The sequence below is a fragment of the Hemiscyllium ocellatum genome, chromosome 9 (genome assembly GCF_020745735.1).
Source record: "Hemiscyllium ocellatum isolate sHemOce1 chromosome 9, sHemOce1.pat.X.cur, whole genome shotgun sequence".
Classification (NCBI taxonomy): domain Eukaryota; kingdom Metazoa; phylum Chordata; class Chondrichthyes; order Orectolobiformes; family Hemiscylliidae; genus Hemiscyllium; species Hemiscyllium ocellatum.
In genome coordinates this window covers 65322234-65335332 of record NC_083409.1, presented here as the reverse complement: position 1 = coordinate 65335332, position 13099 = coordinate 65322234, and positions in this window count along the sequence as shown.

The window sequence follows — 13099 nt, the reverse complement described above, 5'->3', positions numbered from 1 at the left end:
ACATCCAGAAACCCTAGCCATTCTTCCCTACATCAAAGACATCTCAGAAATGACTGCCAGACTACTCAGACCCCTTTGCATCATGGTAGCCCACAAACCCACCAACACACTAAAAGAGCAGCCAATAAACTTGAAATACCCTATACAGACAACAAGCAAAACTAAGGTCATTTATAAAATACAGTGCAAGAACTGTAACAAACACTACATTGGACAAACAGGCAAAAAACTAACCACCAGGATACATGAGCATCAATTAGCCACAAAACAACATGACCCACTCTCACTAGTATCCTTAAATATGGATGAGGAGGGACACCACTTTGATTGGGACACAGTACATCCATCCTAGGACAAGCCAAACAGAAACGTGCACGAGAATTTCTAGAAGCATGACATTCCAACTGGAACTCTATCAACAAACACATTGAGTTAGACCCCCATCGACCACCCCCAAGAAAAAGAATGAGAAATGACATTACCACAGGAAACTACATTACCAACCCAAAGAAACCGAAACATATAAATAGAAAGCAGGAATTATCAGCAGTGCTTTGCCCAGAAGCCCACTGAAGATGTTACCTAGTAGAGTGATGAAACGTCTGGGAATGAACCTCCCAGCTCTGCGAGCAAACCTACATACATTCCCATGATATACCAGAAGGCCATTACCTCCCCTGGATGTATTAAGAATATAGAACTGATCAAAGGCACAGAAGGTGCTATTTTTTCAACAAGAAAGTGGTTATATTGACAGCACTGCCTAGGACGAAACTTTAGAGAATTCAGAACTTAAAAGGATTGCAGGCTCCTTTTCATATTTATGATTACAATATATACTTTAATTCATAGTTTAGAAGGCTGGAATTCATCAGATGGGAACTGATTGTGAGAGGGTGAATTATCTTGCCTTCTCTTACAGTCGTCATTACTGCTGATGACCTCCAAGAAAAAAACTAATTTTGTGTGTGTGTGTGTGTGTGTGTGCGTGTGTGTGTATTGTGGTGTGTGTGTATTGTGGTGTGTGTGTGTGTGTGTCAGGGGCAGTGGAGGAATGGAGTTTAGGGAGAAAAGCAGGGACATGGAGGGGGTGCCCACTTTTTTGTACAAAGATCATAAGCTCAATGTTACATCTTTATTATTACTCTCAGGATTATCAGGTAATAAAATTTAGTTTTTCTCAAAAAAGTGTTATGATTGACTCATTACTCAATAACAATAGTTAACTCTATTTTAATTGGAGAAAAGTGTAATGTTGTGCTAAAATTAACTTAAACCGAGAGGGTTGAAACAAAGGGAGCCTTTGAAGGGCTTTTTGCCTAAAACGTCGACTCTTCTGCTCCACAGGTGCTGCCTGATCTGCTGTGCTTTTCTAGCACCATACTGTTGACTCTAATCTTCAGCATCTGCAATCCTCACTTTCGCTTGGTCATTCAACTTAGTCCCTTGTTCCCACTCTCTCCCTGAGTTTCTTCCTTTTTACCAGAGTCTGGTAATACTTACCAACATGGTTTGAGTGTTAGAAACCAAATGTGTGCAGCACATACTTTGAAACAGGTTAAAAAGTTAACAAATTGTTAAGCATTGATTTTTGCTCATAAAAGCTAAAGCATTCTCAATAGTTTGCAACTTTTGTAATTAAACAGCTTTGCCTCAAAAGAGATTTGATGAACAGCAGATATAAAATTAAATTAGTTTCACCATGTAGAACATGTCAGCAATTTTTAAATATTTTCTACAAAAACTATAACAATAATAATTACAATTTTCAATAAACAACAACCTCTCTTTAAGCTAATAAAAATTTGGATAATTTAATACATTTTTCAATAGAATCTCCCTTCAGTGAGTTTCATCAACTACAAAAAAAAGCCCCTCAGGAAGCTGCATGTATATGTGGAATATATATGTAGTTATTTGAGAATAAATTTCAAGATGCAAGTTTTATGCATAAAGTTGTGGTTTCTGGAGTAGTTTACTTGGGGGACTCTGTACAAAATAAGTCGATTTGATTATAATTATACATAATCGAATACCACAGCCACAGGATCAAGTCCTACTCTACCTGTAGTGCACAGAAGAACATAAACTGAATTCATAGATGCACAAATGCAAGTGCAACAAGATCTTGACGCAATGAAAACAGTAATGAATATATTTCACTTGCCCAAGCTGTTCCCACATGTTAATACAGTATCAAGGCAACTTGAGCTCTTCAGCTGACTTTGTTGTCATAATTGTCTCTGATCAGTGGAGTTGATTGATGGAGTGCCACATGATACCATGGAATCCATCTGTGTGCTGGGGGAGGGAGTGGTAAAAAATGTGGCTGTGTGTGGCATTCCCTGTTCATTTGTATTTCTTGCTAAATTATCATGGATAAAAGCTTGCTATTCATACCCCACCTTGCCTGATACTAAACTGTGAAAAGGAGCGTAGAGCAAATCAGCTGTTAAGGGATGGAAAGGAGTTTGTGGAATTAATGCTTTGCAAAAGTTACATCAAAAGCTGATAAAATAATATTGAACTCTAATAAGGAATACTTATATAATTGTTTTGAATGCACATTTTTTGGGTATGCACTATAAACGAAAAAACTAATTTTTAAAATTTATCTCCATATCTATATTTAATTGAGAGAAAGTTGCAATTTTCTTCACAAACTTATGCTGGTGTTTGGTTGGATAGGATGCTGCTTATTTCAAACAGTTAACATCAAACTGACAATACATCAAAAATCTATTGACCAATCATCTCCAATCATCTCGGACAACACTGCAAGAGTTCTTCATGGTTGTGGTCCTCGACCCTCAGTTGTTCTTTTCAATTATCTTCCCTGCATTACATGGTTCTGGGTCCACTGTTGTTTGTCATTTATATAAATTACTTAGATGAGAATATAGGAAGCATGTTTAGTAAATTTGCAGATAATGCTAAAATCAGTGGTATCGCAGACAATGAGAAAGATTATTTAAGAGTACAATAGGATTCTGATCAGCTGGGCCAATGTGCTAAGAATTGGCAGATGGAATTTAATTTAATAAATGTGAGGTGTTACATTTTGATAAGCCAAACAAAGGCAGGACTTACACATTTAATAGCAGGGCTCTGAGGATTGTTGTCAAACAGAGAGACCTAGGGGGTCATAGTCCTTTCAAAGTAGTGCCACAAGTAGACAGGGTTGTGAAGAAGGCATTCAGCATGCTTGCTTTCATTGGTCAGAGCATTGAGTATAGGTTTTTGCAGCTGTACAGGATGTTGGCAAGGCTACTTCTGGAGTACTATGGATGGGCGGCATGGTGGCACAGTGGTTAGCACTGCTGCCTCACAGCGCCAGAGACCAAGGTTCAATTCCTGCCTCAAGTGACTCTCTGTGTGGAGTTTGCAAATTCTCCCCGTGACTGCATGGGTTTTCTCCCACAATCCAAAAATGTGCAGGTTATTTGGATTGGCCACGCTAAATTGCCCAGTGTTAGGTGTAGGGGAAATGGGTCTGGGTGGGTTGCGGGTCGGTGTGGACTTGTTGGGATGAAGAGCCTATTTCCACACTGTAAGTAATCTAATCTAATTCTGGTTGACCTGCTATAGGAAGGGTATTATTAAATTGGAGAGAATTCAGAAAAGATTTATAAGGATGTTACCGTGACTGGAAAGTTTGAGGTATAAGGAGAGGTGGGATAAGCTGTGACTTTTTTCCCTGGAGCTTAGGAGTTTAGATGTGATCTTGTAGCAATTTATAAAATCAAGAGCAGCATAGAAAAGGTAAATAGCAAAGGTCCTTTCCCTGGGGTAGGAGAGTTCAAAACTAGAAGGCATAATTTTTAGGTGAGAAGGGAAAGATTTAAAAAGGATCTGAAGGACAACTCTTTCACACAGAGGGTGTTTAGAGAATGCAGTAGGTGCAGGTACAGTCACAGCATTTAAAAGACATTTGTATAGATATATTAATAGGAAAAGTTGAGAGGGATATGAGCCAAATTCAGGCAAATGGGATTATTAAGCTTGAGAAATTTGGTCAGCATGGACAAGTTGGATTGAAAATTCTATTTCCATGCTATATGACTCTTTGACTCTATAAGGTCAGAGGAAGGAAGGTTTGTTAATTAATGCTGTGTTTAAAATCATTCCAAACAGTTTTTGTTTAAGTTTAATACCCCTCCCCCCCCCACCTCACCAACACCCCACCCCACCAAATCATAATTAAATCAATGTGTCTGGGGAGAACTTCGTTGTGGTTGTGCTGTACATCTGGACTGTGGCCCTTTCCATGGTTTTGATTTTAGTTCCACTTCTGGATGTTGTCCACACAGCAATCTCTGTAACACTGGTGAAGTGAGGAATTTCCTCAAGACTTGTATACATTCCAGGTCAGGAGTGTGGGAAATAACTTTTAGTGACAGGAAATTTGGACAAGTCTTTTGCCATAAAATTGTTACCCTCAGACCTCCTATAATCCTGTTGATTTTCATCTTTTTTGTAATCTCCTTACCAAATCCTAGGCATTTTTATTCAAAAGAAAGGTTTGTATTCATGTTGTTCCTTGCAAAACCACAGGTTTTGCATTTTACAGACAATTAACTACAGGCACCAACCACTTTGAGCGTCACTTAGTAAAGGTACTGGAGCTGGGCTCTATTGATTAGTGCTCCAGCATGTGGTTAATCCCCTTCCACACCTGGGCCAACTTGTCTGGACTGAACCACAAAGGATTTTGCTTCATGAAAGTGCCTGTACACACCCAATTATATAGAGCTAGGGTGCTGCAGTAAGCCTTGTCCCTGTATATGCCTTTAAATGCACTCAGCAGCCTTGTTAAGTCTGTTTACTGCACTGCAACTAGATGGTTGAACAAGGTGTACAACTTAGCTTGTATTTCAGTTTCGGATAGTTCAGTAGTAAGAGATTCAATGTGGGCCTCACTTACATCTCCTTCCAATTCAGCTTTGCTGCTCCGTGTGTTGGCTAGGTCAGAGATAATGGGGCAGACCATTACCTTCTTGCCCCCTTCTCAGCGGGTGGTATTTTAGATATTGTCAAATTGACCTGTTCAGAGACCTTATTACACATCACTAGAGAAGGTGGGACTTGAACATGGGCCTCTCTGACTGCAGGATACACTGAACACATTCACAGGGTCCCATACTGAGTTACTGATAACTGTAAAATATTTTGGAGATGGCATTTCAGCCCTATTCCAGCTGGATCTCAGTGGCAGACCAGACCAGATGAAGAGTTCGATCAGTTTCCTCACTGCTGTTTTGGTAAATGGGCGGCACGGTGGCACAGTGGTTAGCACTGCTGCCTCACAGCGCCTGAGACCCGGGTTCAATTCCCGACTCAGGCGACTGACTGTGTGGAGTTTGCACGTTCTCCCCGTGTCTGCGTGGGTTTCCTCCGGGTGCTCCGGTTTCCTCCCACAGTCCAAAGATGTGCGGGCCAGGTGAATTGGCATTGCTAAATTGCCCATAGAGTTAGGTAAGGGGTAAATGTAGGGGTATGGGTGGGTTGCGCTTCGGCGGGTCGGTGTGGACTTGTTGGGCCAAAGGGCCTGTTTCCACACTGTAAATAATCTAATCTAAATAATGGTTCTCAGAGAAACAACCTGTGTGAAATGAGTAGCCACATTCATGATGGTAAGAATATTTGTTTTGGACAGGGGTCCCACACAGTCTGTTAACATATTGATGAATGGTTTACCCATAAGTGGACATTAGAATCATAGATAGAGGATTTATAGCAGGTTGTGGATTTTTCCCAGCATGGCAGGTATGGCAAGTTCTGCAAAATCATACAACATTCCTGTGGATCTGTAGCCAGTAAAACTGCTGGCTGATGTGGTCTTGAGTTTTCTATGTCCCAACATGTCCAGTTGTTGGAATCTTGTGAGTTTGCTACAGTATTTCCCGATCTTGTCAATACCATTACCTGGTAGACAGCGTCCACTCTTCCATTGCAGGTCTGTGAGGTGGGTCTCCATTTCCTCACCAGTGACTCATTTTTCATACAGGAATATTCAGGATCTGCTCTGGCTCATTTTCATTGTGAGCAGTCTGAGCTAATGTTTTTAACAGTGGGTCAAAACTCCTGAGAAAGGTTTTAGGCAACCTGTCCACAGGGTGGTCTGTTTGCTGTCCCACCGCAAGCTCTACTGGATGGGCTTGCCTAGCCAGACTACACAACCACACAGCCAGCGAAAATACCAGGCACATTCTCCTGAAACTGTTCTGTCTCACTGACCTCTGCAGGATTCTCAAACACCAGTGGGTGATATTGTCTTTAATCGGATCAGGTCTTTGCCGAGGTCAACCCAGAAAGAGTGGGGATGACTGCCATGGTGATTGTCTGATTCACGGCTATAGTCCGTCTGGTAAAAGCGAATGAGCATGCACCGTCCTTCAATCCTTTTTATCAGCACCTTGGCACTCACTGCACTCTCTAGTGGAAGCATAGAGAGGTTTTGTTTCCCAACAGTAAAGTTTTCACTGTCGCTGATATCCCTCGGTAATATTTATCTCATTCAGAGGAAATGTGGTCACCCTTCCATTGGATACAAAATTCCCAGACATTTCTTTAAATTCATCTGTTGCAAGAGTGCCACTTTAGGGATTTACAGCTGCATTCAGGGAGCATAGCCTGCTCAGCTATGCTCTCTGATGTCCCCCATGGTCTGCAAGGGGCGTAATTGACCTGATAAATTTCATTGCTCTTTCCTATAGCCTCCAGGCATGTCCTAACTTTCAGCAGTTAAAACACACAGAGAGTTTCTTGGCTTTATTTTTCATCTCAGCAGCCACACTTGCTGGCCTGAGCATCCCAGGTGTGTTCAGTTTCCTATCACTCTTCCCGCCTCTACCCTTTCCATTTCGTTTGTGGCGATCCAGGGTGGGTTTATTCTGGAACAGGTGTTTGTGAACCAGCACATGAGTTTATGCAAGAGCTCATCATTATTAGCCAGCATGGCTGCCTACCTCTCTGTACTTCTGGGTGTATTCTAATTGAAAAGGGTATAGAATTTCACAGATGCATTCATAAGTGCCTTGAGTACCTGTACCTACTGGTTAAATGCAAGCTACTTAAGCCTTTCAAATTCCAGGTATGTCTGGAATTGTCCATATGATCATTTCTTGAGGGTGCATAATATCTGATAGTGCACCTGCACCACTAACTAGTACAGTCCTAGCAAGTATATTTGCTGCCTCATAACCAACAGCATTTTCCTCATGTAAGAAGGAGTAAACCTCACAAACATTTCCTGAAAACATATTTTGCAATAATAAGAAGCAGTATTGAGTCAGTTACTTTAATTACTGTGCTAACCACTTGAAAGAGATTTTAAAAAGTCTCCACCTCTGCCTCATCAACCTAAGGATTAAAGGAGTAAGCTGAGTTGCTTTCATCCTTAAGTTTAAACCTCTTCCTGGGAAGTCATGCTCCTCAATTCAAGCTGACTTTGTCAGCTGCCCCCTCCACACTTCACTTCAGCTCTGACGAAGAGTCATCTGGTCTTTCCATGGATGCTGTCTGACCCGCAGTGATCTCCTGACTTTGTTCAAACTTTTATTCCTGCCATTTTTCCGGAAATTCTCTCTTTGTTCTTTCCTCTCTTGTACATTTCTTCTGTCTCTTTTTTTTCTTTCCTCTCTCTAATTGCTTTTCCTCTTCTTTTTGATGAAATTATATTTTCCTTTGATTCAATTTTAACCTCGCTAATGCTACCTCATCATTCTCAGATTCCCCTTGTAAACCATTAACCACTGTTTTTAAAATGTTAGCTTCTTGGCCTTCAGGTAAAATTCTAAGCCTAAATGCCCTGCTACAGTTTTTAGCTGTTTGAGGGGCAGAGCTCAAAATAACTTGCCTCTGATTGTGACATGAATATACTGGCATCAAATGTGGATGATTCTGTACTGAAGAAAATTCAAACTGAGGAAAACTTTCTGCAGTTGTTTTTAAATCTTGGTTTCAAAGTGAAAATTTTCCCAACTCAAATCATTTGATTGTTTTCTGTGGATTCAAATCATTGGCACAAGACCAGAATTTTTAGAATCAGTCACTGAGAAAGGTTCCCAATTCTTTCTGCTCTGTTTGATTACTTCCAAATCATTAAACCCCCATGTCAGGAAGGAATGAATGGCTCCCTTCTTTATTTAACTGCCTTCTTTAGTTTGACACAGCAAGTTTGATTTAAGAAAGATCTTATCCCTGGTGGATGCATTTCTCCGAGTCCAGATGAATAAATGTTTTAAAAGAATCCAATTTAAAAACAATATATACATATCAGTCTCTGAATCGTTCATGGAATGTAGATAGTATAACATTACAGACATTACATTGGCTGGTGCTGGACAAATTGATAATGACAGGTGAAAAGTCCATTTTGAGATCTTTTTCTTATTTGCTTAAAAATTACACAACACCAGGTTATAGTCCAAAAGTTTTAATTGGAAGCACACTAGTTTTCGGAGCACTGTTCTTTCATCACCTGATGAAGGAGTGACGCTCTGAAATCTAGTGTGCTACCAATTAATCCTGTTGGACTATAACCTGGTGTTGTGTGATTTTTAACTTTGTACATGCCAGTCCAATACTGGCATCTCCAAATCATTCTTATTTGCTGCTTGACTGAAATGATTTTGTCCTAGTTCCTTCCGCTGTGCCCCTGTATATGTGACAATAAATTCAATTCAATTCAACAACAGCTGGCTGACAACACTGAGAGTGGGAGAACTTCTTTTCCTGTTTTACCTGTAGTTTAGAGGTGTTTAATGGCTGTTCTCAAGCTGTGAACTTCTCAGCACATAAATCCACACACTAATACTCAGGCCACTAACAGACTAAGATTGTAGTTAGCTTTTAAGCCATTTTTTTGTACATCCCTGGAAGAGTAAAACACAAAAATGACTGAAGGAAGTAGTTTCCTGTTGAGGGAATGGTGTGTGGTCAGTCTCCCCTTATCTCTTTAACCTTTCTGTTTGAAGTTTCCCGTTCTGTCCAAATATAACAATCTACAAAGGACTCTGCCAGACAGGTACAGAATTTAAACCCAGAGTCATATTTTGACAGTATCAGCCATTTCTTTTAAAAAAAACACTTTGGAAGTAAAATCCATATGTAATTGGGATATCGTCATGACAGTTTGCACCTCTGACACTTTTGAGATCAAGAATGCGGTGAAACAGGACTGTGCCTTAGCCCCAATTCTAGTGTTTTTTCTTTCTGTCTTTCTGATCTATTCCTTCTCTGCTGACATAGAAAGATTGTATCTTCACATGTGATCAGACCAAGAAATGTTTCAATATATCTTGAGTGAAAACCACGACAACAGTGCAGCACATCCTGATCAGAAAGTGTATGTGTGCTGGTAATTCTGTATAGTTTTCCAGAAAGAAGATAACCTCCAAAGGCTCGTGGGTCACCTGTACTATGTCGGCATCATTATCTCCGTCACCATCAAAACTGTGGTTATCAGAGATAGTCTTGTGTTTCTACCTAAGATCCAGTTCAGCAACACACCACTGATAGCAATCGACAAATCCTGTCACTTTGGATCTATAGCCTGTTTTTTGATGGAGAGTTCAGAATACACATTGGAAAGGTGACAGTCAATTTTGACACACTGAAAAAATAGGCATGTGAAAGCAACAATCTGACCCTCAGTTATTTGCCAAGACAATATCTTCAGCACACACTGGAGGTCAGTAAAGCCTGGACAACTTACACCTACCAAGAAAAATGAATTAGGATTAGAATTTATTGTCAGGAAAACATAAATATAGGAATACATGAGTACAGTGAGAAGTGTACAAAGTTGCCTTTCTCTGGCGCCATCTCAGTTACAAAACCAGATTTTCTTTAAAAAAAAGCAACAGCAGAAATAAAAGAAAATGAAAAAAATAAGAAAAACATTCAGATCTTAGCATCTAAGTCTTATCTCCATAAAGGTATTTGGAACCACTGATGCAGGCACTCAGGCCTAACTACAGCCTGGAGTCTTGGTCAGCCTGCAGGTCTCACATCGAATGCCAGGAGGACTGTGTCTGCTGCCACCACCTCTGACCGCCGGGAGGCTGCCTCCATTCTGCACATGGCCCACGGTCACTGCTGACTAACATGCTGCAAAAGGCTTCAAAGAGAAGAAAAGGAAAAATAAACAGAAAGAGCAAAAGTAAAAGGAAAGCAAAAGGGAGTGGATGAGCCCGCAGGCTGCCCTGCTTCTCTGTTGCGATCACTGGTGATGACTTCCATTTCTGGTGATTGTCCCTGCTTTCACTTTGAAAGGCAAAGTCACCTTTCTAGAAAATAAGGCTTGTGTATGTGCACAGGATGGAAGATTGCTGCATCTCTAAGGATATGCCAAACTGGAACATACCTTGTGCCAAGAGACTTGCAGAACTCAAAGTTCTTGATTCAAGGATGCTGTCAAAATAAATGTGAAAACACTCGAAATCATGCATGGCAAGTGAGTAGCTGATGTTTGATGCAAAAGATGACATGGTCTATATGCAGGTCTTCGCCACATGACCACATACAATTTAAGAAGCATTTTAAAATATACCAATCCTGCAAGCAAGTTGACAGCAGAGGTCATTCACCACCACCACTGAAGGACATTTCCATGAGTGGCACTCATGGCAGCCTTTGCCTTTCCAGTTTCAGCGTTTCAGTCATCATAAGAAGAATGGCAGATGATCTGGCTACAAGCTCATTATCTCTCACAGATGGACAGACTCCAACCAGCTCCTCACATCAGGTCTGGTCCAGTTTATTGTCACTTGAGAGACCACATCAGGCCTTGGTTTCATCCAAGGGGTGCAGGATTCTTTAAAGAACCGCAATTGGAAAATCATCCTAGCTGTTTATGCTCAAGCAGTTAGAACCTTGGAATCAGAACTTTCCAAATCAGAGACAAAGGTGCCTGAACTGAGCCACAGCTTTGTAACATAATGAGAGGGGTCTTGACAAGATACTTTGGGGAGGGGAGGGGTTCCTCTTCTCAAGGTGTCCCTCAGCATCTTGTGTCATTCAGACAGTTAAGAAACTAGCAGTGTGCCTTCCACTAGAATGAAGGACCACAAGGTTATAAGTCCTGTTTGTTTAGAGTTGCCAGCCTCTCCTGTCATTTTCATGTCAACGGGGAGGCAGTGAGTGCCTCCAAAATGACACCTACACAGGATGTCAGATCAATAAGGAACACAGCCACGGGGGCAAAGGGACTTTATTGGACTGTGGCTGCAGAGTGGAGGGGCTTCAGCACCAAGGACAGGGATTAGCTCTCAGCAGGACACAGCCCATCTTCCTAATTCTGGTTCACTCAGCTGAAATGCTGAATGCTTTTGGAATTGGAAACGCCTTGGTTCCCTGCAAGGAAACAGGCTATATTTCATTTGGAATACTCCATGCCAAGCCAGCCACCTGCCTGCCACTGGGCTAACACCAGTCGTGGCAGGAGGTCTTTGCTAAGTAGAAATTAATTGCACCTTTAAAGGGCTTCAATTGGCAGAGAGAGACAAAAGGCCAACCATGGACCTTCCTGGCTCATATCTGAAAGGAATGAAGATGGGAATGTCACAGAGTCCCCATCTGCCACCCTCCCACCAAATTAAGTGGGTCCTCCCATCAAACCTGCCACAGAGGAGGGAACATAATACCACCCAATGTGAGAAAAATGTATTATTTTTCTGTCTTTACAATTCTTTTGCTGTGAATGTAAAGTGAGAATTCTAACGTGCAGCTATCTCTAGGCAGGCAGAAATAAGGGGATTCTGAATCTGCACTAGAGGCTTCTGGTAGCTGGGAAAGTGTCATGCAGCATCTTTGTTTGTGCTTTATACAATCTTGGGCTTTCTGCTTGCAACTTCTGAATGTTATCGATCATTTGAAAATGTACATTTCTGTCCTTTTGAAGGACAGCAAATTTATTTAAGTACTTGCCTGTAATTTCCTCCACAAATTCACACTACCTTCTCTCAATGATCTCTTCCAGCAGCAATACCCCTCCACAACCTAAGAAACAAACAGTGAAGAGGCAGTAATATTTGGAAATGAATGAACTGATCAGACTGCTCCTCTATTTTGAGCTATACAGAACAAGTTGGGCCAATATGCATTATTTTCAAATTTTATTGATTTTTCCCAATTTATGCCTCAGCAGTGAATTACTCCATAATTTTCACCTTTTCTTTAGCCAGATGCCTATGTCTAGTGGATTTTTTAACCTAATCAATTCCATATTTTCACTTCAAACCTTTCTGAATAGTTATTTGTCTACCTCTTTGAATTTTCTTTTGGTATGAATGGGGAAACAAATTTGCCAATCCAATAGCCCAACCCAGAAGCAATAGTTGAAGCTCAGGTCTGACTTACATCTGTTGTCATTCTGGTTGATTCATGTTGAATTAAACAGTTAGAATTAGAAAGATTGAGTACAGTTCAGGGTTAAATTTATTTTGTTGTTTACTGATCCATATTTGCTGGACAAGTTCAACATCAAATCATCTAAAATCTGCAGATCCTTTTCAACTTTTGTTGGTTTTTCCACCAATCAGTTCTCTGCTCAAAGGCAACTCTAAACCAAAGTGCCACAGTATCACAAGAGATATGGCAAGGAGGTGGGTTCCAAATCCATTCCAGACAGAACAGGGATCAAGGCCTGTGCTGGTGATATAAATCTTATCCCCATTGGTTGTCCGGCCAAGTAACCAAGTATCAGCAATGATCCACATACACTGCACCACCACCAAAATTCGCCCCCCCCCCCCAAACACCTGCTCACCCCCAACAACATCCAACTATAACTCTCTAATAAATAGTTCCTGGCCTCTAGCCTTCAGGAAAATTACTATCAATAACTAAGATTTATCCTAAGTTCACATTGTTTAACTTAAATAGTAGCCTTTCATGGTCAACTTTATCAAATGTTTTTGGAAGTCTTGGTACATTATAATTTTCATAGTCCACAGATGATGATCAATCAGATTTTCCTGTATGAACCCTTTCTGCAACTGTTCACTAAATTGTTATATAGATCAATCCTGAATACAAATTTTATTACTGGTGTCCAATTAGTTTCTCTGTAGTTCCTTCAATACACATCTGCATT